This window comes from Pteropus vampyrus, unplaced genomic scaffold (assembly GCF_000151845.1).
Source record: "Pteropus vampyrus isolate Shadow unplaced genomic scaffold, Pvam_2.0 Scaffold2, whole genome shotgun sequence".
In the NCBI taxonomy this organism is placed as follows: domain Eukaryota; kingdom Metazoa; phylum Chordata; class Mammalia; order Chiroptera; family Pteropodidae; genus Pteropus; species Pteropus vampyrus.
The window spans coordinates 24,941,150-24,966,698 of NW_011888783.1; the positions used below are offsets into that span (position 1 = coordinate 24,941,150).

Here is a 25,549-nt window from a genome sequence, read left to right on the forward strand (position 1 = left end):
ATCTGATACCATACACAGTTATTACATTATTATTGACTATATTCCTTATGCTATACTTTAATCCCCATGATTATTTTGTAATATCAATTTGTACTCCTTAATCCCTTCCCCTTTTTACCCAACCTTCAACCCCCTTCCCAGCTGGCAAACATCAAAATGTTCTCTGTATCTATGAGTTTGTTTCTGTTTTGTTTGTTTGTTTATGTTGATCGTTAGATTCTGCATATAAGAGAAATCATATGACATTTGTCTTTCTCTGTCTAATTTACTTCACTCAGCACAGTATCTTCTAGGTCCATCCATGTTGTTATAGATGGTAAGATGTCATTCGTTTTTATTAATGAATAATATTCCATTGTATATATGTACTACTTCTTCTTTATCCATTCATCCATTGATGGACTCCTAGGTTGCCTCCATATCTTGGCTATTGTAAATAATGCTGCAATAACATATGGATTTACATGTCCTTTTGAAGTAATGTTTTGTGTTTCTTTGTTATAATATGCAGAGGTGGGATTACTAGGACCTTTTTTTTTGATCACTTCATATAACCTTTGTTTTAAAGTCTATTTTGTCTGGTATAAATATTGCTATCCCAGATTTTCGTTTGTTTGTTTGTTTATATTTTTATGAAATATCTTTTTCCATCCCTTTACTTTCAGTCTGTGTGTATATTTCAATCTGAAGTGTCTGTGGTAGGCAGCATATGTAAGGGTCTTGTTTTCTTATCCATTCAGCCACACTATCTTTTGATTAAAACATTTAATTCATTTACATTTAAAGTGGTTGTTGATGATATATACTTATTGCCATTTTATTATTCATATTTTTAATATTTTTTCCTCTTCTTAATGAAGTCTCTCTAATATTTCTTATAATACTGGTTTGGTGTTGATGAACTCTTTTAGCTTTTTCTTGTCTGGGAAGCTCTTACCCTGTCCTTCAAATCTAAATGATAGCTTTGCTGGTAAAGTAATTTTGATTGTAAGTCCTTACTTTTCATCACTTTGAATATTTCATGCCAATCCCTTCTGGCCTGAAAAGTTTCTGTTGAGAAATCAACTGACAGTCTTATGGGAGCTCCCTTGTAGGTAACTAATTTTTTTCTCTTGCTACTTTTAAGATTCCCTCTTTGTCTTTAACCTTCGGCATTTTAATTATGATGTATCTTGATGAGGGCCTCTTTGGATTAATCTTGTTTGGGACTCTGCATTTCCTGAGCTTCTATGTCTATTTCCTTTACCAGGTTAGGGAAGTTTTTTGTCATTATTTCTTATAGATTTTCAATTCCTTGCTCTCTCCTTCTGGTACTGCTATGATGGGAATGTTGGTATGCTTGATGTTGACCCAGAGGCCCCTTAAACTATTCCCATTTTGTTAATTTTTTTTTTTAATTGCTGTTCTGAGTGGGTGTTTTCTGATACCTTATCCTCTAAATCTCTGATTTGATCCTCTGCTTGATCTAATCTACTGTTGATTCCCTCTAATGTATTCTTCATTTTAGTCATTGTATTCCTCAATTATGATTTTCTTTTTATGTTTTCTATCTCCATTTTTATGTTTTTTTATCTCTTCGTTAAAGTTTTCACTAAGTTTATCTATTCTTCCCCTAAGTTTATTGAGCATCCTTATAACCGGCGTCTGGTAGAGTGCTTGTCTCCATTTTGTTTAGTTCTTTTTCTGAAGCTTTGCTCAGTTCTTTCACTGGGACATGTTTCTTTCTCTCCCCATTTTGACTGCCTCTCTGTTTTTGTTTCTATGTAATAGATAGGGCTGCTATGTCTCTTGTTCTTAGTAGAGTGTCCTTAGGTAGTAAGTGTCCTACTCAGTAGTGCAGTCTCCCTGGTCACCTGAGCTGGGAGTTTCAGGTGTGGCCTTCTATGGGTCTGTGTGCCCTCTTATATTTGAGCTCTGGTTGCTGTCTGCATGTCAATAGGAGGAAATGGCTACAGCAGAAGTGCTGTTGTGCAGGGGCTGAGCCTATGGAGCAGGATTTACTTAGCATTTCTCTGGTGTCTGCCCAATCTGCCCTTTGCATGTGTTCTTCTTGGATGCAGTCCTAGGTGGTACTATGGCTCAAAGCTAGCCACTGTGTGTGCTAGCCCCAGGGCCTTCTCCTGGGAGGGGTCCCACCACAGGCCAAGTTCAGCTGCAGCTTAAGCCCTGCCAAGGGCCACCTGACATAAACCACCAAACATTCCCTAGATGCGTACTACCCACACTGGGTTTGGAGGTGCCCTGAGAGGCCAAACCTCAAACCAAGGCCAGCTGCCACTAGTGCCAGGCTTGAGGCTGCTCAGCAAGAGGTACTGGGCAATCTAAGACCAGATGCTGTTTATGTGGGTTTTGTGAACCTTTGAGAGACTTTAGGAAATCCCATTGCATGAACCAAGACAGGCTGTTTGTATTGAAAAGCCACTGGAAATGGCTTGGGTGGGCCCACAAGTTGGACGGGGTGGGGTCTCAGGGAATCATCAGGGTAGAGTGACTAGCGTTAGCCAGGTTGATGGAGACAGATATATCTGCCACCTGAGTCTGCATGCTGGGTGGGTGGAGGGCTCGACAAAGAAATAATGCCCTCTGCCAGCACTTCCGTCTGGGAGAATGCTGCCCCTCTATCCCTCATCCTGAATCCAGACAATTCAGTTCCTCCTTGTATGTCCCTGGTACCTTTTGAGCTACTGCCCTGATGCTGGAGCTTAAAGTGAGTGAATCCATTAGCAAGTAAGTCCACTCACAGGCCCTTTAAGAGGAACGCCTGGGACTCCAGCAGCTCTCTATCTCACTCAGCCACAATCTCTGCTAGTTTTCACAGCCAGGAGTTGTGGAAACTTTTCTTCCTAGCACTGGAACCCTGGGCTGGGGAGCTTGTTCCGGGGCTGAGATTCCTCACTTTTCTGGGGTACCTCTGCAGCTGAGATATCCTTCCCAATTTTTAACTGCTACACATGGGTGTTTTACCTGCCTGCTCAGCCTCTTTACCCCTCCTACCAGTCTTGAGGTGGCTTCTTCTGCATGTCCTTAGTTGTAGGACTTCTGTTCAGCTAGACTTCAGACAATTCTCAGACGATGGTTTTTCCATAGTTTAGTTGTAATTTTGATGTGGTTGTGAGAGGAAGCAAGCACAGTGTTTACCTACTCTGCCATCTTGACAGAAAATTCATTTTGTAGAATTTCTTTAAAGCTGATCTCAGATATTCTAAATTCTGATTATTAATGATAATATCTACATTGTAAGAACATTTATAAAATTCATTTATTATATTTTTTTCTGGGCATTTGAGACATTTGCAATGAGCTATAAAGGATAAATTTAGGAACAGCAACCAATTAACTACTTTAAGAATTGTAGTACTTTAATATAATTGAAATCATTCTATAGCAAGGAATAAAGTAGCAATTATGCAATTTCCTCAGTCCAGGAAAACAGAGCCTTTGTGAGGGCCAGATTATTGAAGCTTCCTTCCTAATAAGTAGGTCAGACATTAGCTGGAAGCATCTTGAAGCCTGTTAAGCATTCATTAACTTTATGTGAAAACACTGCTGCTATAAGGAAACCATACATTTTTAAAGAAGATGCCAATACTTATTAGCAGATTATTTACAAATGACTACTCTTTCCTCATCAAGGACTTTTTTAATGCTAATAAATACATTAATTAAGTACTTACTTTATGTCAGGCGCCATGCTGTCCTTTTCATGTATTATCTCTTCTATTTCTTACAATGTTTTGAATTATATATTATTATTAAACCCATTTCACAAATGAGGAAAAATAAAGTGTATAGAAAATAATTTGCTATTAGTGACAAAGAGAGGACATGAACTAGTTATGCCTGACACCCAATCTCTTAAACACTTTATATCATCCATTTGTTACTTAATTACTTAATTAATTAAAATAAACTTGTCCATTAGTGTTTACAAGGCTCAAAGATGTCAATATAACTAGTAAGGGCTGGGTTTTAAATTAACATGCAAGGATTCTGAACTTCTGATCTCAGGACCAATGGCTGTTTTGATGCTGCTATGGCAAATTTAAAACCCCAGAGTTCTAAACTACATATCACATGTAGCTCTATTTGGACTTTACATTTCAGAATTCAGAAAAACCAAAAAATTGTTTGATCTCTCTCTATTTCTCTTCTCTCCCATAACTTATGTTAAAAATCTAAGTTTCCCATTGCAATATTTCTAATGGCAGAGAACAGTGAAAATATATCTTTGTAATGTAATTGATAAAAGTCCCTTACATAAGCTATGCATTTCTTGGAAGTTTTGTTTTCAACTTAATGCAATTTAAATTAATGTGAATTTTATACTTTACTGCATCATATTATTTCTATGTTCTTTTTTTTTTTTAATGCCTACAGTACCTGATATTCGTAGGTGGTCTCCCATCCAAGTACTAACCAGGCCCGACCCTGCTGAGCTTCCGAGATCAGATGGGATTGATACGCTCAGGGTGACATGGCCATAGACTTTAAGTGCTCTTTTAATCAATTTTTTAATCAAAATAGAAGCCTCGGAAAGAAGCACCATGTAACTTCTTTTGCCCTAGTTACTGTCATGTAACTATAGGACTTGCATACCTCAGTTTGAGAATGAGGGTGGTAAGATGTTCATACAAAATTTATTAATTTGTTTTTTAGATGTTCATTCATTTAAAAAATGCTTATTAAGTACCTACACTATGCAAAGATGATATAGACAGGATATAGAGTTAAATAATACCTACTATCTGTCCAAGAAAATCTCAAAATCAAGCAGGGAAGACAGCCTAGCAAATAATTATAATATTTACTGACCCTCTAATAATAAATATTGCAGTGAGTCTTATAGTTATTAATAAAATAGTAATACATTCTCTTCATCTAGCTTTGTTTTAAAAACTAATATGGACCATTTCTAGGCAGCGAATGAGTATTGATGCCACAGATAGAAATGCTATATCTTAATTCCTCTCTTACTTAGATTCTCTTTGGGTTTTTGTTTTGAGTGTATCTCCTATAAGCATCTTTACACAGCGGGGTAGATATCTGAGACAGCAAGCCAAATCAAATCTTTCTGTCATTACAGAATTTTATATATTTACTAAATGTGTACAACGCTAGGTTCCAACATATTTTACTTGTAACATTATTTTCCATATTATAGCTTTCCATATCGATTAGAATTTGTTATTGACAGCCAGTATTTGTATCTGATCAATATTAAGGAGTCTCACTGTTCTCATGAACTAGCTTACTGCATCTTCAGTATTTTCATCTATATTCACCATCCTGTCATGAGGTTTCAGGGTCATTTTATATTTCAATTGCTTCTAATATATTGTTAGCATACTTTATGTGATTTCTCAAAGTTCTTTCAAATGATTCAGCTATTTTTATACTTTTAAAACTATTAACTTTAGGATTTACATCTTCTCAAAAGCATACAAAATCATTAAATAATTATTTACAAATACAGATATTTCTTACAGTTATACAATATTACATTCAAAATATGTAAAGCATATTAATAGTATATACTGAATTATTGGCTTAGTTTTAGCAACATTGTATAAAAAAAATGTGAGGTATGCATAGAGATTTCAAAAACACTCGTCTCAACCTGTCACTTACTAACATTTATAAATTAATAGTTATGATATTCAAATGGTTGCTGTTAATTGTTCCTTGACAAGAATAACATGTGAAAACCATATCCTGCCAAAGCCCAGAGAAACATGCTTAAGCATTTCATACGTAGAGAAAAACAAAGCAATGTGAAATAACAGCTTAATAAAATTATGAGCAACCTATTGAAGAAACTTAAAATAAGACTTTTTTTTCCCTACCCAGAAGAATTTGGGTAGGTTTCATGGAGAAGATGGCATTTAAACTGGACCTAATGCAGGGGTCAGTAAACTTTTCCTGAAAAGGGTTAGTTAGTAAATATTTAAGGCTCTGTAGGCCAAGAGGCAAAATCAAAGATATTATATAGATACTTATATGACCATTTAAAATGCAGCTATTTAAAATGTAATGTCCAGCTTGTGGACTGGACAAAAAATACATTTGGCTGTAGGCAGTAGTTTACTGACCCCTGACTTAAAGTATGACTGAGAATTTTAAGTTATGAATTGGAGAGAAAGCATGTTCTAGGCTGAGAAAAAGCATAAGCAAAAGCATAAAGATGTGTGTGTTTTGAATGTGAATAGGTGTAAGAGGAAGTAGCAATAAAGTTTGAAATATATTAAACTAGATCTCTGTGGACTTAACATGATGTGTTAAAGTTTAGTTAATGGGAAAAATGCAAGTTTATAATAGATAATTTATTAGTAGCACTTAGTATGAGCTAATAATATGCTATCTGGAATTTGAGTCCAGATCTTATATTTTAAACTGTATTATTTACCACTCGTTATAAACATCATTGATTCAGCACTGTTTATTTAATGTCTACTACAAGTTAGCGAAAAGCATGTCAAGATATATAACACAGTTCTTGTTCCTTAGGAGCTTGTTCCTTAGGAGCTTATCATCTTATGTACCATAAACCATGGGAAAGGATATCGATATGAAGAATTTGTACATTGTAGCAACACAAATTTAGGAATGACCCCTCATAGGTTTAAAAAGAAAATCATCATAGTATGAAAGCCTTATATGTGATAAGAGTTACGTTTTACTGTATGCATTATGTATAAATATGCCCCAAACACACTCAATTACACACACGCGCACACACACACAAATACATGCACACACTTGTCAGAGTCCCAGAGGGAGTTAAGGAGACTAGAACTAAGTCAAGAAGCTGTAATTCTCTCAGTAGATTGGGCCAGGACCTACTTAACTAATTCACACAGTGCCATGTGCATCAAATAGACACATAGACTGAGGTTCTCCATCTTTTTCACTTGAGACCAGCAGCCTCTTGACTCTGAAAAGCCACGATTGAAGCCCCTCTGTATTTAATGATGCATGTTTTGTTGTATACATTGAGCTGACAAAATTAATCCTTGTCTACCTTCACCATACCGCATGCATAGTTTTTATAAAACCCCTAAAAGTTTCATGGTATTTAGAAACTATTCATTTATGTCTTTCTAGATTTAGAGGAGTAAATAACTGTCATTGGCTCATTAACATGCAAAGAGATGTGCCATACAGGAAGTTCAAATTCTCTCATTGGGCATAATGTAATAAATGTCCCAGGAAAATATATATTCTCTAGGTATTACCAGAAACTCCTAGTGTGACCTCATTTGGGAGGACAGAAGACTGAAAGCAAGGAATACTGTTATACATTCCACCCATGTTCAATGCATAATAAAAGCATACAAATTGACTTAGCCTCTTTTGCATGGGAAACCACTCTCTAGGAGACTAGGTGAGAAATGTGCATGGCTACAGCCTCATAAAATCTTGATACAGTTTTCTAAGATTTCACACATCTGAAAAGAGCAATGTCTTCTTTAAGTTTAGCAGTCACAGAGATAATATGCAGCACATGCTCCTTAAAATTGCAAATGACCTCAACCACAGGGAGTTATTCCCCTGTTCCATGGTGGAATCAAACAAACAAACAAACAAAATACAGATTATAAAAATAGTTTACTAACTATAACTCAATCAAACAGAGGCAATACATAGTAATGCCATAGAGATTCTTATTAAAATAAATCTTCTGAAACATAGATTGGTTTGCTAAAACAGAGCAGAAATATTTTACTAAGTGTAGAGACCACAAGTTAAATATGAGTAGGCAAAGTGGTAATGATTTTTAGAAATTAAAATATACATATAAGAACTAATTTGTTTTTCTAAGATTGTTATTTTTTAGGGTCAAGAAAGAAATTACAGTGAAATAGATAACTATATTTGCAGTATTTGAGCTTTAGTAATGCAACGCACTGAGTAAAGCAACACATTTTTAGCATTTGCTGTAAAGATGTTTCAAAGTTTTCAAAGAAAAATTAAAATAATAAAAGAAGAAATAGGACCCTAAGGAAAGCAGTTCATGTCAGTTCATTTAGAAATCCAAAGCAAAGTGGTTCCTTCTTCTGGGTACATAACACATTAACACACACAAAAAGTAATTTGTTCTAAATTATGACTTTGCTTAAATGTAAGTAATTATTGAATGAATGCCCATTTATTATAGAGATATTGATAGATTAAATCCTGTATTTGCGCTTTGGATAAACCCTAATATTGGTTTGATTTCAAACCATTGAACTGCCTTTTTGGTCATACTCAGGCAAGATAGCTTAGCTCACCATTTTGATGAGAAAATTCTGGATATATTGTCATAAAAACCAAGGGAACTTTCTGGCTGAAAAAAGAATAGAACCAATGTATAAAGTTACCGGATATTGTTCTGGAATCATTAGTCATTGTTAACGATTTTATTTACATGGACAACTTTAATAATTAAAAAAAAAAAAACATTTTAACATATGAAAAGGATACACCATTACCAATTTCATCTCATATAAAATGACTTCTTATTTGGTAAGGTTTCCTTTTGGAGCAAAAGACCGTTTGTTAACACTGAGTTAGTCATGGTAAGTAGCTTAGATGCCTTGCATTTTTTCAAGCCTATTTTCCTGAAGTTACCTAAAAGAACTTTAGACAGATTAGTGGGGAGAAAGAGATGCAGACAAAGAAAAAAAAAACATACAGTAAAAAAGTAGTAAGCAGAAAGAGAGCAGTATGGTGATGACTTCAAGCTCATAAACTCAGGAACCACACTATCTGCCCACAGAACTATTTAGAACTTTTCATTATTATGTCTCCCTAATCCTCTGAGAGCCAGAGCCACTATTTTTAAAGGTCCAGACAAATCTTATCAAATAGTTTGTCAATCTGCTTTGTTACTCATTTTTCTATAAATAATTAAATTTATTTTATTGTTTTCCATATGTAAATAAATTTTAACTATAAAATCTCACATATATTTTTTTGTAAAATTTACACCAATATTTAAGATGTAATTAAGGTGAAAAAATATATTCTGGGACTTTTTTTTTTCAATTAAGCTCTGATAAATTATTCAGTGCAGTGTCTAAAAATTAATATTCTGAATGATCATCAATTAGGGATGCTCTGAGCCAGCCGGCTGCCCTGATTAATACAATAAATTTGGAAGGTAAGCTGGTTTAGCATTATTTGATAAAAATCACCATTAAAACACTGGGAAGGCAGTTCTTAGAGTCATTAAAAATTTCAAAGGAAGAAATTCCAATAACTCGGGGGTTTCTGTCAATAATAGCTAGGGCTGTGTACAGTTTCAAGTTTTAACTGAATAAATATTTTTTTTCTTTCATTGCACTCGCAAAGTATTTTTTTTAATTCTCAAACCATAACCATTCTTTCATCTGACACTTTCCTAGATGCCCATAATTTGCTTTGCCTTGTTAAATTGTTTCAGCATAACAGTAAACACATATTGAAATCTCTGGTGCGTTGTTATACAGTGATTTTCCAGTGATTTAGTGCTACTCCAGCCTCCTGCTTATTTACTCTCCATTCTACGAGAACAGCAAGAAAACAGTTGCGTGCTGTTGTGAATTTTAAGTTAAGCAAGTATCACCACAGCCCTAAAGCACATCTTTGGAACCCAGCAAACACTTATAGGCGGTCTAGGTGTTTCTGCTGCCATGTTCCTACCAGGCACCAGAGTGTAATACAAATTGAAAGAAACATTCTGGCAGTAGAATGATCCTTCTATAATATTTCAAATATTGACAATAATACACCCCTTCGAGAACCCACAATGTACGTTGTGCCTTTTCTTGAGAAAGCACTGTAAATAGCTAAGTTGGAAATCTTTCAGTTAATAACATAATTCAAAAATATATATTGTATGCCTACTGTACATAAGACATTGCAAAGGGTCATAATTAATACACAGACAAGATTCAGAGACAAGACTTACCTATAAGGGCCTTAAAATGTATTTGTTAAAAAACTCATATGCAAAAGAAAATTAAATAGAATAAAAATCAAATGATAAGATAACAATGCAAAAGATACTGTGTTCTAGCTCTATGTTTTACATACAGGGGTAGTCAATATATCTTAATTGCTATGATTAATATACTAGCTCATTTGTGTGTACAAATGAGTGCTTTTAGAGTCTAGGCAAGAGCCATCACTGTGGAGTGACTATTCAGAAAACTTTAACAGGTTTGTTATAAGGATGGGTAGGGCTTGAGGCAGTGATTTAATCAAGGCACCACCCTCTCTTCTACTATACTTAATAGCTACCTATTGACACTTATTGCGTTCAAGAGTATTTAGTTCCACTTGAAAGATGTACTCTGCATGGCCACATCATTGTCCTTCTTAATGAGGAAATAAAAGAAAATGACCACATGGGCTTCACTGAAACTAAAATGGTTAAAAAATACATTTAAGGAGTTCCAATTATTAAACATATCTAGATATTCCAGACTTTCTGATATTTTTTCTGTCATATTTTTAATTTTTTTATTCCGAGGTAATTATAAGAAATAAAGTTATAAGAAATAATACAAAGAGATTTCATATACCCTTTCTCTAATTTCCTCCAATGGTAACATCTTGCAAAACTGTAATATAGCAACCAGGATATTATCATTAGTAGAGTCAAGATAGAAAATATTTCCATCACAACTAAAATCTCTTAGGCTGGCCTTATGATCACTTCTACTTCCCACTTTTCCCAATACTTCCTTTTATCCCTGACAACCTCTCTTCTCCATTTTTATAATATTGTCATTTCAATAATGTTGTATAAGTAGAATAATACAGTATATTTCCTTTTGGTATTAACGTTTTTTACTCGGCATAATTTCCTGGGCATTTATCCAGGGCTGTGCATGTATTGATAGTTCTTTTATTGCTGACTAGTATTCCATGGTACGGATGTACCACAGTTTGTCACACCATTCTCCTCCTGATTTGGCTATGAATAAAGCTACTATAAATATTCATGTATAGGCTTTGTGTTAACATAAGTCTTCATTTCTCTGCAATAAATTCCCAGGAACGCAATTACTTTATCAATGGTAGTTGCATGTTTGTATTTTAAGAAACTGTCAAACTACTTTACAAAGTGGCTATATCATTTTACATTCCCACCAACAATGTATGAGTGATTCAGTTTCTCTAAATCCTCACTAGCATTTGGTTTTGTCAGTATGTTTTATTTTAGCCATTTTAATAGATGTATAGTGATATTATTGTGGTTTTAACTTATATTTCCCTAATGATCAATAAGATTGAGCATATTTTCATGTGATTAGTTATCATCAGTATATCTTCTTCAGTGAAGTGTCTCTTCATGTCTTTTTTCTGTTTTCTAATTCAAACGTTCATTTCTTTTACTGTCGATCTGTGAGAGTTCTTTAAATATAGTAGATACGAGTCCTTTGTTGGTCATGTTTTAAAAATATTTTCTCCTACTTCATAGCTTCTCTTTTTATTAAAGGTTTTTAGTTTTTAATGAAGACTAAATATCAATTTTTTCTTTTGATGGGTCATGATCGTGGTGTCAAATCTAAGAACTCTTTGCCTAGTCTAAAATCTCAAAGATTTTCTTTGATTTTTTTCTAACATTTTGTGCTTAAGCCTTATATTTTAGACTTAAGATACATTGCAAATTAATTTTTATATAAAATGCAAGATTTAGATTGAGATTTTTTGTTTGCTTGGTTGGTTTGTTGGTTTTTTGCCTATAGATGGGATGTCCAATTACTCCAGCTCCATTGGTTGAAAATGTTACCTTTCCTCTACTGAATTTTACTTCTGTACTTTTGTGAAAAAAATATTTAAGGCATATTCGTGTGGGTCTATTTCTGGGTTCCCTGTTCTGTTGATTTATTCATTTGGGCCTCCACTAATATCGTACATCATTACATAACTATTCTATTTTCTTTGCCCTTTTATTTAAATTTTTCAAAATTTTGTTTATATTTACTTAAAAATCTTGCTAGGATTTTACTAAGAATTGTGTTAAACATATATACTAATTTGGAGAGAATTGAAATCTTTACTATTAAGTCTTCAATCCATACATATTTAGGTCTCTCCATTTATTTATAAATATTTGTAAATTTGTATAAATATATAATTATAGTTATAGTTATAAATCTTCTTTGGTTTCTTTTGTCAGCATGGTGTAGTTTCCAGCATACAATTTCTATACATGTTAGATTTATGTTTACACTTAAGTATTTCATTTGGGGGTAAGGGCGATAGGAAATGGCATTGTATTTTTAATTTTGTTTGTTGTTAGTATATAAATGTATAATTAATTTTTGTATGTTTATCTTGTAATTTATGATATTTCTGAACTCACTTATCAGTTGAAGGGGTTTTTTTGCAGGTCCCTTGGGATTTTCTATGTAGACAATTATGTCATCTACTAATAGAGATAGTTTTATTTTTTGCTTTCCAACATGGATGACTTTTATTACCTTTTCTTGCCTTATCGCACTGGCTAGAATTTCCAGCATTATGTTAAATAACGATTGTGTGAGTGCACGTTTTTGCCTTGTTCCTGATCTTAGAGGGAAATTGCTCAGTCTTTTAGACTCTCTGATATATAGATCTTAGCATTATGGTTAGCTTTTATTTCAGTTTTTTTTTTATGTTTGTTTATTTATTTTCCTTAAAGGTCAAGTAAAAGCCATAATGAAAGATCTTGAAATGTAGTGCTTGCATTCATGCTCTTTGAGATCGGTCAGAACTAGGTTATATTTCATGCTCTTTCCCTTCCTACTAATATTGCCTTGAGTAAGTTTTATAACCCCTCTATGCCTTAGTGTATTCTTCTGTAAAATGGTATATTTTATTTATTCATTACATGAATTGGAAATCAATATTTTAAAAACTTGATAATAAAAGCACCTATGTTTCTCACAGAGTTGTGAAAACTGAATGAGCTAACATTGGCAAAATACTTAACACATGGTAAGAATTTAAATTTTAGCTATTTAAACCATTACTATTAGATCACAAGTGTAAAGTGAAAGATTTTCGTATAATAATGTAGTCAGATCAGTAATTCTCAATGGGGGTGGGGGGAATGATCTTACCCTGACCCCAAGGGACATTTGGTGATGTCTGGAGACATTTTTTGTTTGCTGAACTGAGAGGGGGAGGTGCTGTTGATGTCTAGTAGATAAAGGCCAAGGATGCTGCTAAACATTTAACAATGCACAGGACAGTCCCTATGACAAATAATTATCTGACCCAATTGAGAAAACCTGATTCAAATGGACAATAAATGTACTATACATGTGGAAATCTATTAAAAACAGCTTAGAGTTTACCAGTGAATCCCCATTTTCTCTTTAATCCTTGACCTAAACCTACCTACTCCAGGACCCCTACTTTGGTTGGCCCCTTCACATTCAGAACTGCCCTTTTCAATAATATATTAATTTATACTCATAGATCGCAGAGTATACTCCTACATCTCAAACTCCATGAATACAAACACAATATTTCAAGATCTCTGCCATCCAGAGAGTGAATGTTCACTTGCAGCGACTTCATATTCTTTGGGAGTAACTCCACTTTTCTAGTACACATTACTGATACTCATCAAATATATTTAATAATTCTTCCTTGACTTTGCTTTTGTGGTCTTGAACTCTGGTTACTTCTAAAATCCATGCTTTTCTTTATGCTTTATTCAGAAACTCCTCAGAATTAATGATGTACACCTTGTCTACCACCAAGATTCAGTACAGTACTAGCAAACTGCTCTTCTACTTTCAAATTCAAGAACCTATTTTGCTATATGCTCAAGTCATTACTGTACTGTTAGAAGCACTCCAAATAGCAATGTACATAAGATGACCTCATTTAATGACCTCATTTCAAATCAACATTTGAAAAATGGACTCGAAATCAGTAGAAAATATTCAAATTATGTTTGAGTACAAATCTTTTCACAAAGGTACTAGTAAAAAGCAGAATCCAAATTTAATCCTTCAATATCATACCTAGAGATAAAGTGTGGTTATATTTGAATCATAAGATTTGAGAGAGGCATCCTATTTCAAAAATGCTCTCCCACAAGCCTGCCTTTGAATCAGAATCCCCTCCATGACAGTAACTCCTTTGAATTGTGTTTTCATATGGGATCATCAAAAACTGCAGATATAAGCACTAAGAGATGACACACTAGAACTTCTATAAAAATCAACTTATATGTAAACTAATATTAATATTTGAGTCTGAAGGAGCCAATAATTTACAATCATTTCTTTTCCTTCAAGATCAGATGAAAATTAACACATCAGCTTTCTAGTTCACCAAATAAATTAGAAAATAAGGTTTAGATGTTTAGACAATTATAACTATCCAATATGTTTCTTCCACTAATGTAAGATTATCCAAGGGATAGTCTACAAAGCAAATACTTACCTGGCAAGCAATAAGGGACATAAATCCCTCATGCCACAGGCTCCAAGACAAGGGACCAGGTAACATAAAGAAAGGATTAAATGGTAAAGAGAGAGGCCATACATGTGGGCAGTGTTCAAAAAAAAAAAAAAAAAAAACCATAAGGATGAGAGTTCTCCTGACCATTAGCATGGAAAATAACACCATTGGTGGCCAGAGACCAGAACAGAAGGCGCAGAGGAAGTGCATTTTTATGTAAGCAAAGTGTGAGGAATAAAGAAGGAAGAAAGTCCCAATGTCAAGTCCTCCTGATTAAGTCCCTAAAATGAGGCCCTTCCTATAAGATTCTAGAATTAAGAAGAATGGAGGGGAAGGTGAAGGGCAGCCAGATGATTGTAGATTAGGTGGAGGAATCGTTTGGGAAAATGTTGAGGGTTGAGAGTTAAATTGCAAATGACAGAGACAAGCTCTGTTACTCAGTAGTCTATGTCAGGCTGACCTAACGAAGCACAGTGCAAGACTGGGCCACTGGAGGAAAATAGAATGAGTTAGCTTTGTTTCTTGCCCTCAAGGAATTTGTGGGATTGTTTGGTTCTATTCATCTCAATTGAATATATTGTTTCCATTTATATGAAGAAAAAAATTAAAAAGCAACTGACAATGGTCAGTTTATTAAAAAATGCACTATGTGATGTGACATTTGTAATATATGATGATGAATTAAAATTCATGTCAGTGAATTTTAATGTTCAATCATTTGTGTGGCATTAAAATACTGAAGCCTAAATCATCCAGGCCTGAAAACAAGAGAGAAAATGTTTATCTAGAAAATGAGAAAAAAAGAATATGAGAAACCAGCCAAGGCTAATTTTTCAAGGATCAGGAAACATGATGAGGGTCCAACAACTAGCAGGAAGCAGCAATCAACATGATATTGGCTCTTTGGTTGACAGCACTTGGCAATGGCTGTTATGAATGTCCTACAAACAAAATAATTCAGGTAAAAGCTAGACAACATACAGTGAAAAATCTTTCCTCAGAGGAAGATGAATGCTTTCGATACATTTAATCAGTTCTTTGTTTTTGTCTTTGGCTCAGATTCTGTTTTACCCAGTATTTGATAATGCTAAATTTAGGTTATCATCATGAAATAATGCTGCCCTTTAAAATGTTCTTGTTGTCAAGTAGAAAAATGTGCTAAACATATACTACTAAACATCAATCTGGAAAGGGGGCCCTTTATGCATAGATTTTAAAATACCAAAATAAAAATAGATACGAAAAGATAGCTCTGATAAAATAGCTATAGATCTTTCAGCAAAAGTGAAGTGAGTTTTTGCTGTATTTTTAAAAGTGAAAAACATAATTACTGTTATAATCTATGGCTAAAGAGAAAGCCCACATAGGAGGCATATTTGATAGCTTTTTATGGCAGCAAGATGTTTCCAAAAGCCCTTCTGGCTTTGAGTAAAAACTCGCAATGAAGTCAATCTTTCCCTCTCATAGCAAGAGGACAACAGGGTTTTCCAGCAGCTTTTCACAAGTGAGAAACTTCAAATGCCTAATATAGCCAAGAATCAGACTGTTTTGATGATAATTTTATCAGTGGTTATTTTGTACAAAATGAAATGAGGAGAATTCTAGGTCAAGATTTTCTATTTTTCATTAGGTAACAAAGACAAAGAAGATGTAAATAGATCACTCTCGACAAAGTTATTATCTAAAAAGAATTAGCAGAAATTGTGGTTCAGATGTATGCTGCCAAGGCAGCATTTCTGAGCCTGTGTGGGCGGATGTAAAATCAGCACTGAGATTTGCAAAACTTTAAGGTCAAAAATCAGGACTAAACCCATAGAATGTTAAGGCAACAGATAACTCAGAGCACATCAGATCAATCTGGAATAGGCAACAATTATACCTCTGTGCAGGGAAAGAGACCAGGAAAAGTACAGTTCTTTCTTTTGGACCTATTATTATTATTACTATACTTATTATTATTCCCAAGAAGGACAATTTCATTGCATTCCCCCCCCCTCCCCGCCCACTGGATTTTGAGAAACTATAAAAGAGAGACTGTGTCTTACATATTTTTGTAAACTAGTGCCTAGCTGTCATGGCACACAGTGCATTTCAATAATCACTGAAGAAATGAAATTATAGAGCAACTGCAGAATATTACCTCTGACAGTTGTGCTAAATCAACACTGTTCAATAGAGATTTCTGTGATGGAAGTTTTTGGCACTGCCCAGTTTGGTAGTTGCTAGCCACATGTAGCTATTAAGCATTTGAAATGTGGCCAGTGCAACTGAGGAACTGCACTATTACTTTTATTTGGTTTTAAATAATTTAAATGTAAAATTAAGTAGCCACATGTTAGGACAGTCTGGATCTACATTTTGCAAAAGATTAAAGAGAACAGAATGTGTTGGGTATGTAACCTGCTATTTTAATATTACTCGACTATTATCTGTCCCCCTGCCCAATTTATCATCTTTCATCAAGTAAAAAATCCAAAAGAAAAAAGTAGTCTCATATTTCAGGTTAGATAATCTTTCCCTTGTTGTTTTGTAGTGACCAAACATCACTTATCTATCTCATAACCATTAATTCTCTATCTACAGCAGAGCTCAGTAGAAGACAATAAGCACACAGACCTGTTGAAATCCTGGGTCTCTCAAGTACATGCAGAGAATCTATGGTTACATTCCTCAAACCCTCTGAATCTAGTTCCCTCATCAGTGAAATGACAAGTAAACCCATTGATAGTGTGTTGACAGGATTAATGACATTCTTAGTTTTTATTGCAATGCCTGATACATAAGAGATAGCAAATGGTAGCTGTTACTACCGTAGTTGTTGCTAAGAATAAGATAATATGGTAAATGCTGTGAGGATACTGAAGGTTATAGTATAGTCCTTGACTTTTTAAAGTGATTTCCTAAAAACTTTTATTTATTATGCATAGATACCAATAATTTTTCTGTCCTTTGTCTATATGTCATTAGTCCTAGTCCTGACAAAGATTACAGCCAATTCTAACAGACCCTGCATGCTTTTGAGAAAGAGATTCCTGTTTTACCTATTTTTTCACACACCTTGAACAGGCCCAGGGCACTTAGTCAGTGATTAAAAATGATTATTGAATTTGAATGACATAAAATATAGTCTTCACTGCTGCTACTAAAAAAAAACAAACATCCTTATAATGTACAGTAACCAGCAATAGCTACAAATAGGAGTTGTAATAGAACAGGAAAATATCCCATTAACTATAGTAGTATTTGTCTTACACGTAATTCCTTCATCACACACACATAAGGTAAAACAAGTAATCTAGAAAAAATAGCAATAGATTTATATGAATTTATATATAGAGGGAAAGAAGACTTGAATTAATGCAAAGGCATACCTTGTTTCTAGATGGGTAGATTAAATGCTGTAGAAAAACATTATAATTTTCAAAATCAATGGTTCATTGGGGATTTCCAGGAAAGTTTTGAAAAATAAGAATAATAAGTTTATTCCATCAAGTGTTAAAACAAATTAAAGAGCTGAAATAAGTAAACCAATATAATATAGGTAGGATAGACACATAAGAAGTGGGATAAAATGAATGAAGTCAAAATGGCTTTCAGTAAAAATAAGAGTTTAACATAGGAAGTGGGTTGATCACTTGCATGGAAAAAAATATGAGTTTAGCAGCTCACCTCATACTGTAACTAATACACTGAAAAGTATTTTATTTTAATAAATTCTAGATGGATTAAGGGGTTATATGAAATGACAGCAAGAAACAAGAAAAAAATCTTATTTATCTGTTGTGGGGAAGGTATATTAAACATCAAATATTTTTATGTCTATAAAATCTTTCAACTTTTACCCTCATAAACACATGAACAAATTAAATTATAAACCAAAAACTGTGAAAAAAATTTATAAGCACAATCAAAGGGAAGTTTCTAGAATAATGAAGTTAGGAATTTTTCAACTAAAGCTCTTGCCGTAAATGCTGTCAGAATTACATATAACTATGCAACCTTAGGCTAATTATTTCACCCAAATTTATGTTTTCTTTTCTTTAAAATGAAAATTTGAAATAATAAACCTCATAGGATTAACATGACAAAATTGAAAATATGTAAAACTCAATGAATTACTTAAAACGTTGCAAAATGCTCAATAACTGGTAACTTAAAAATAAGGATTCAATATTCTTCCTATGTAGTTTCATAGATTATTAAAATTGGTATTTTTATATGAATCTTTTATATAATTTTCCAAGATTGTTACCTGCTTTGACTTTTATTTTTCTTGTTTTTCATAAATAAAGAAAATTTTTATTTTTAGTCACATCTATCAGATTTTCCTTCATGGCTCTGGGTTTTCATTTTACTTGGGAAGTCTTTCCTTTCCTTTTCAACTTCTTTTACATGATTATGATAGTATCCTATTCTCTCTAGTATTTTGATTTTTAATTCACATAAAAGTTATTTGCTTGCATAGAACACTGTAGATAATCTAATTTTATTTCATTTTAAATGATTAACTGATTGCCACAACACTATTTCTTGAATAGTCTATCCTTTCCAAAAAGTTTTGAATGCCATTTATTCAACCTATATTAATATTTATTCATAGACATTTTTCTGGACTCTATTCTTTTTCATTGATTATCTACTCTTCAGTCAACTTTTCTGTTTTAATTATTGTAGATTTAGGTTTTGATCTCTTCTAAGATATTGTTCTTTTTTGAAAGTTTCTAATCTTGGTTATTTTTTCATAAGAAATTTTAGGATAACTTATTAGGTTCTATAAATAAAATGTTGATATTTTGAATGAAATTGCTTTAAATTTATAGATTAATTTGAAGAAGATTAACTTCCTAAAAAATGAGTTTTTAAGTCTCAGGACTTAATATATTTATCTAATTATTGAGTTATCTTTAGCATCAAACATTCGATAAACTTACAGTTTTCTTCATATAGTCATTATAATTTTTTCAATTTATTCTCAAGCATTTTTTTGTTTTGCTGTTAATACTGCTATTGCAAATGATTTTTTTGCCATTATATTTTTTAATTGGTATTTCTGCTCTATAGCAAAGCTATTGAGTTTAGGAAACTTACTATCTTGCCAATTTTATTATTTTCAATCAATTTTCAGTTGATTCATGTGGATTTTCCTGTAAGATAATCTTATCACCCACAAGCCTGGAAACATCTTGCAGTCATAAAAGCTATCAAATATGTCCCCTACATGAGCTCTTTCTTTACCCACAGTTAATAAATATAATTTTGTTTTTCAATCTAAAAAAATACAACAAAAACTCACTTCACCTTTGCTGGAAGAGCCATGTCCCTTTTATTAAAGATTTCTTTTTGCACCTACTTTGATTTTGAGTATTTTAGAATCTATGCATAAACTGTCTCCTTTCCAAACTGATGTTTAGTGGTATTTATTTAGCACATTTTTCTATTGTATCAATGATGTAATGAGAGCATAACCACTTGGGAACCCTTACTAGAGTCCTTTTATTAATGTAGTTTTCTTATTTAGTAGCCTATTGGTGAGACAGGCAAATCATCTAAAATTTGGAAGCATAGAGGAATATGTGTGTACACATAGGTGTATCTTGATTTTGTAACAATTCAAATTCATCAGTCTTTATTTTTATGCAGTTTGATGCTGTTAATAGAAACTGCCTTTGCAGTATACATATAATATGTGACCTCTTTAAATCATATAGTCAAGAAATCAGTCATTATTTTGATTAACAATTTCTGAATATTCAATATTTACAAGTCACTACTACACTCTGAGACTACAAAGGGAAAAAAAGATATAGTTTCTGCTCTCAAAGAATTTACTCACTAGAAAAAATTTAAATAATGTCCATGTGAATCGTTCAATTAGCTAAATCTATCCTGGCAATCGATGAAGTGACAGATGTCAAGGCCAGATTATTCCAGAGTCCAGGCCAACCACTAAGCCACCACAGAGTCCTTACTAGTTCCACATCAAAGACATTAAAATTTTATTATACAAGGAAATATGAAAATCACTGGTAGTCTCATATCTTTCAACTTTTACTTTATTCAAAGTATTTAGCCATGAATTTTAAATTATTTTATAGGCTATATATGATATAGCATCTTAGTATTTATTATTCATAAACAAATTAAAATTTTCTATTATCTCAATATTTTTTTGCTTCAATGCATGTTTAGGAACACAGTTTAAGGAAATACATATCAATTTAGTTTCAGTATATGTGAGTTTTTTCATATATTTAACTATGGCATTGACAAGTTAATGTTCACCTGGGTCACACATGGTATGTTATTCACCATTTTGCCCTCTCTGTTATACCAGTTACCATACAGATAGATGGGGAAATCAGCCATCAGTCACAGACTCTACAGTAACTGCACTTTCCTGAATCTGAAGTCCTGAGTAAATCCAGATTGCAATGTACTCTTAATATTCATAAATGCTGGAGAAATCAAATCCCACAAGTCGAATGCCTCTGGCAAAATGTGAGAAAATAGACTTTAATTTCCCCATGTGGTCAAGAAGCCTCTCAGAGGGCCATAAGAGAATTCATTCTCTAACTCAACAAATATTTTTGAGTGCATTCTGTGAAAATGATCTCTCAAGTTGCCACAATGCAAGGACTCAATGGCAATATATTTTTTAAAGTTTTTTCTTTGATTGGTAATGCATAGAATAAGAATGACAGCAAACTCTTTAGATTTTGGAAAAATAATCCAGAATAAAAATTGAAGTTCCATCATTTTATTCCACCTATATTTCCTATATCGATAATTATTTTTCAACTAATTGTCTTTATGTCTACAACTGGTGGTGTTATGTAAATTAAGATTTTAATTCTCATTTTTTAAATTCTGTAATTACATAAATCTTTAATAATGATCCATAATGAATGCAGATTAAACTTGTCTATGCAGTGATAGATAGCACCTATTCCTAATGACAGTGCTGCTGGTCTACAGTTCAGAAAGGTCAGTAAATTAATCTCAGCTCAGATATTATGACTGAACTTGTTATATCACAGCATCCGTTACACATCAAACTGTATTTACATTACCATATACTACAGATGCCAATGATTTTTGTATGTAGAAGCAACTTTGGATTTTTAATCACAGCAAATATATCATTCTTCTTCTGGACATTCAGAATTTCCACTTTCTCTATTATGTTAACCATTCTTTTTTTCTGCCATATAATGAATCTTCCATTTTAAAATTTTGTTTGTAATTAATATCAGTATGGTAGTTGTTTTGAGACACTGGACACGTATTACAAAAGCTATCAAACTACATATTGATATAAGGCCTTCATTTAAATATGTTGAAGCTTTCTGTGGGTTCTCTGTGTCTCTAAATATTTATTATCTTAATTAACAAATGGCTTAAGTTTGTTGACATTTTTGCTGTCATTTTCCCCACAATTAAAATGTTGTATTTGAGAGTATAACCGAAACTTCATATTGTATGACAAGTATATTTTTATTGAAAATTGAGTTAAACAACCTCATATTAATAGAAATAAAACTCCCCATATTTGTAGCACTCCACAGCTAAGAGCAACTATGCCAAAAGTTTGACCGGAATATAACTAGATGGCCCCAAAGTCCCAGCTTGTCATAGGATCATATTCAAATGAATTCCACTTGATTAACAGGAATTATTATTATTATTATTATTATTGTTGTTGTTATTTAATTTCAGATATGTACTCAGATTTCCACAGCAAGACTTTTTAGATGCCTCTTTCTCCCAGGTGACCAAAGATGTTCTTCCTCTCTCACCTCACCCATGGCCCAGTCTATGTCTTTTTATTTCAGCTCTTACCCCTACTTTTCATGATAAATTCTTTCCTTTTTGTTATAGCTTTTCCTTTCCAATGTAAACTATCCAATGTAATCACCAGCTCTATTATTATCCTAGTGCATAACAATACTGAAAGCTAAACAACAAAACTCTGCGGAGTGAGGAGGAGCTTAAATAATCTTGCATTAATATTTTTTTCTGGTTACTTAATTCTGTTTTTATTTCTAAATGCATAATAACTATAAATCATCTTTTTCTTTAAAAGGAAATCTTGCTGTCTTGGCCCTGATTCTGCCTAAAGCAGCTGTACCTCTAAAATTCTTCATTCCCCACCAGTCCCCACACCCTCTACTGGCTCCTATTTGCCTAAAGTGAGAAAATAATAGTAGGCTACATTTGTTGAAGATTTATCATGTGCCAGATAAAAATTCTAAGTGCTTTACCTTCATATACTCATTTAATCTCCTCCTCCTCCTCCTTCTCCTTCTCTTCCTCCTCCTCCTCCTCTTCTTTCTTCTTGGCAATGAAGGCCTCAAGGGCTTAAGATCACCCAAGGCATTAGACTAGTATGAGATGGAGCCAAACTTTGAATCCAGGAAGTGAGACTAAGAGTTACACAGTCAAACAGGATGCTACTTAAAATTATCTGTAGCTTGTTTTGGTATAATGAAATGAATCATTATACAACTGAGAATGGAATTAAAGAAAAGCTTTTGAAATTGGTAAAGGAAATGACAAGGTTATAACATATGAAGTTACCAAAAGTGATTAAAATTTCTTATTCTGAGACAATGTATATGATAGCAGTTCATAAAAATCACAAAAGATGCAGATCAAATAAATAAGGACTTGTCTAAATTTTGAGATATCAGAATTTGAGGAGGACTTTGGAAATTTAGAGAGGTGAGAAGGTGTGAATAAAATGAGGGCAATGTATAGTAGTGAACCATAGCAGACCAGGTTTTACACTATAAGCTTTACTGCTTCCCATTTTTCAAATAGGGAAACAGATTTATATGGGTTAGGGATTCGAGTCTTCATTTCTCTGATCCTACAGCCCTTACTCTTAATCCATGTGTTATCCTGCCTCTCATAGACTCCTCAAATTATTGGGTCAAATATAATGATATTAGCTAACCCATACATAGTGTAAACTAGGTGCATTCACTTTCAAATAATTTTGTAAATGTTAGTTCATTTAATACTTATCACATCCCCATAGGGTAGTATTATCTTTGTTTTACAGGAAATAGAGGTACAGGGAGGTTATATAATTTGCTCAAGGTGACGAGAGTGATTCATATTGCTGAACTTTAAACCCTCATAGTCTAGCTCTGGCATCTAGGTTCTTAGCCTCTTCACTAAACCACAGTAAGAGGAATTTTAACAAGATCAGCATTTTCCAGTGTGTGTTCACAGTATTAATAGAACACATAAAAAGCAGTTCTGTCGTCTAGTTTTCTTTTCAACATATCAGGTCTTTTAATAAAAAAATGTATAATATAAATCTTATTCATGTAAATTATCACCAAGGTTAAAAAATATAAAATTGCTAATAGTCAACAATTTTAGACTTACAAAAATGGCAAGAAGAGAGATTATGTTAGGCATTATCTCTAAGCAAATGGTTCAGTGAAATACAAACATTTCAGAAAACCTAAACGTAGTAATCTGTAGATGATTGACAATAATTATTTTTAAAAAAATTAGAGATATTGGAAGACATCTTCAATTATCTTTTAGGATAGTGTTATGGAAAATCATTAGGCCCCAGCACAAATCACCCCTTATCAAATATGAAATATAGAGCTAGATAATCCATATTTTTTTTTTACAAATTGTATTACCATTTATAATGTGAAGGAAGTTTTCAAGCACAAAACTCTTACTATATTATTATGTATTCTACCCACCTCAGCTCTAAATAATGCACAAATTTCTCTGAAGCAGAAGTTTGCTTTTTCTTTTCCATCTCTGGACTAGTATTTTTCACTAATGATTAGAATCACAGGATAAAAATGTAAAATGTCCTCCTTATGGCCTTTCATTTTACAGAAATCTATGGAATGACAACAACCACAAAAAATCTTGAAACAAAATATAAGAGAGGCAAAGCCAAGCACAGTTTCTCTACCAGTCCTCTTTATATGTTTTCTAACCACATCCCTGATAGCTTTCAATTCTCTGGGCATCTGTAATTAAGACTTTGTAGTCTTAGATCTACAATTAGGTTTTATGACCTATTACAACCAGGCTCTTAGTGGCACATATGTAAATATAAATTGGAGAATTTACTATTGCATTCCAGAAGTCTAGGCATTAAGAGACAAAATTTTGGACCGAGAAGAAAACAGAGATCAATCTCTTTTTTTACCTCATCTCCAATAAAGAATGAAATGAAACCAAAGGAGGTCCTAAAGCTTCCTTTGACACATAGGTATTTAACTGTAACTATCCTGTGTTAAGAGGAAACTAATTTAATATGATTTAATGTCTGCCAGCCTTGAAGGACCTGTTTGATGACATTTACTATTGATTTTTTTTTCAATAAAAGAATGACCAATATAGTTATGTTAGACTCAAAGAAACCATTCTATTCTATATGTCCCTTATGATCAGGTGGCCAGTATCTTTTCCCTTTCCTTCACTGACTCACACAAGTGGAAACCTGAATATCATCACATAAAGGAGTGGTACTGACCCACTTTTGATACTCCCTTCTGTCATGGTTTATATGAATGCAGAGCTGATCACTTTCAGCATGCCACAACTCCTATGAGCAGCCAACACAGGAGTCTCTTATATTTGATAACTATGCATAAGAATGGCAGTTAATTACTTTAGGAGTTTAATTTAAGCCTCTCTGCAGTTTCTAAAAGTAAGCGGGAGAATGAATAGAACAGAATGTTCTCATTTTGCAGAAATAGAATAGCAAACTATATATCAAGAGAGAAATTAGACTGAATATTCTTTTAAAAGATTTGCATGAGAAGTAGCAAGAGGAAAATACCCTTTAACAGCAATTTTATCTTTTAGTATTTTGGTGACATCTCATAAAAGGAATGTTCATGCTATGTGTGTATCTAATGATACAGAGAATAATACAAACTAACGAATAGTTAATAGTTTGTAGCTAAATAAACTACCTCTATTTTGCTAAAATAAAAGTTAATGGCTACTTCGTATATTGAATAATCTGTTATAAAAGAAGATTGTACATAAAGTTTTTGCCTCTGAAGAAATTTAGCCAAATAATAATACTTAATCTTTTGCTTTTACTACACATATAATCACCAAC

General features: G+C 33.1%; 1 protein-coding gene and 1 pseudogene across 1 annotated transcript in view; one reads left to right on the top strand and one right to left on the bottom strand.

Moving 5' to 3' along the window:
- KCNH7 (potassium voltage-gated channel subfamily H member 7) overlaps nt 1-25,549 on the top strand; it is a 415,423-nt gene that overhangs the window by 170,146 nt on the left and 219,728 nt on the right. The window lies entirely within an intron of this gene.
- On the bottom strand, nt 4,369-4,486 carry LOC111739449 (annotated as a pseudogene).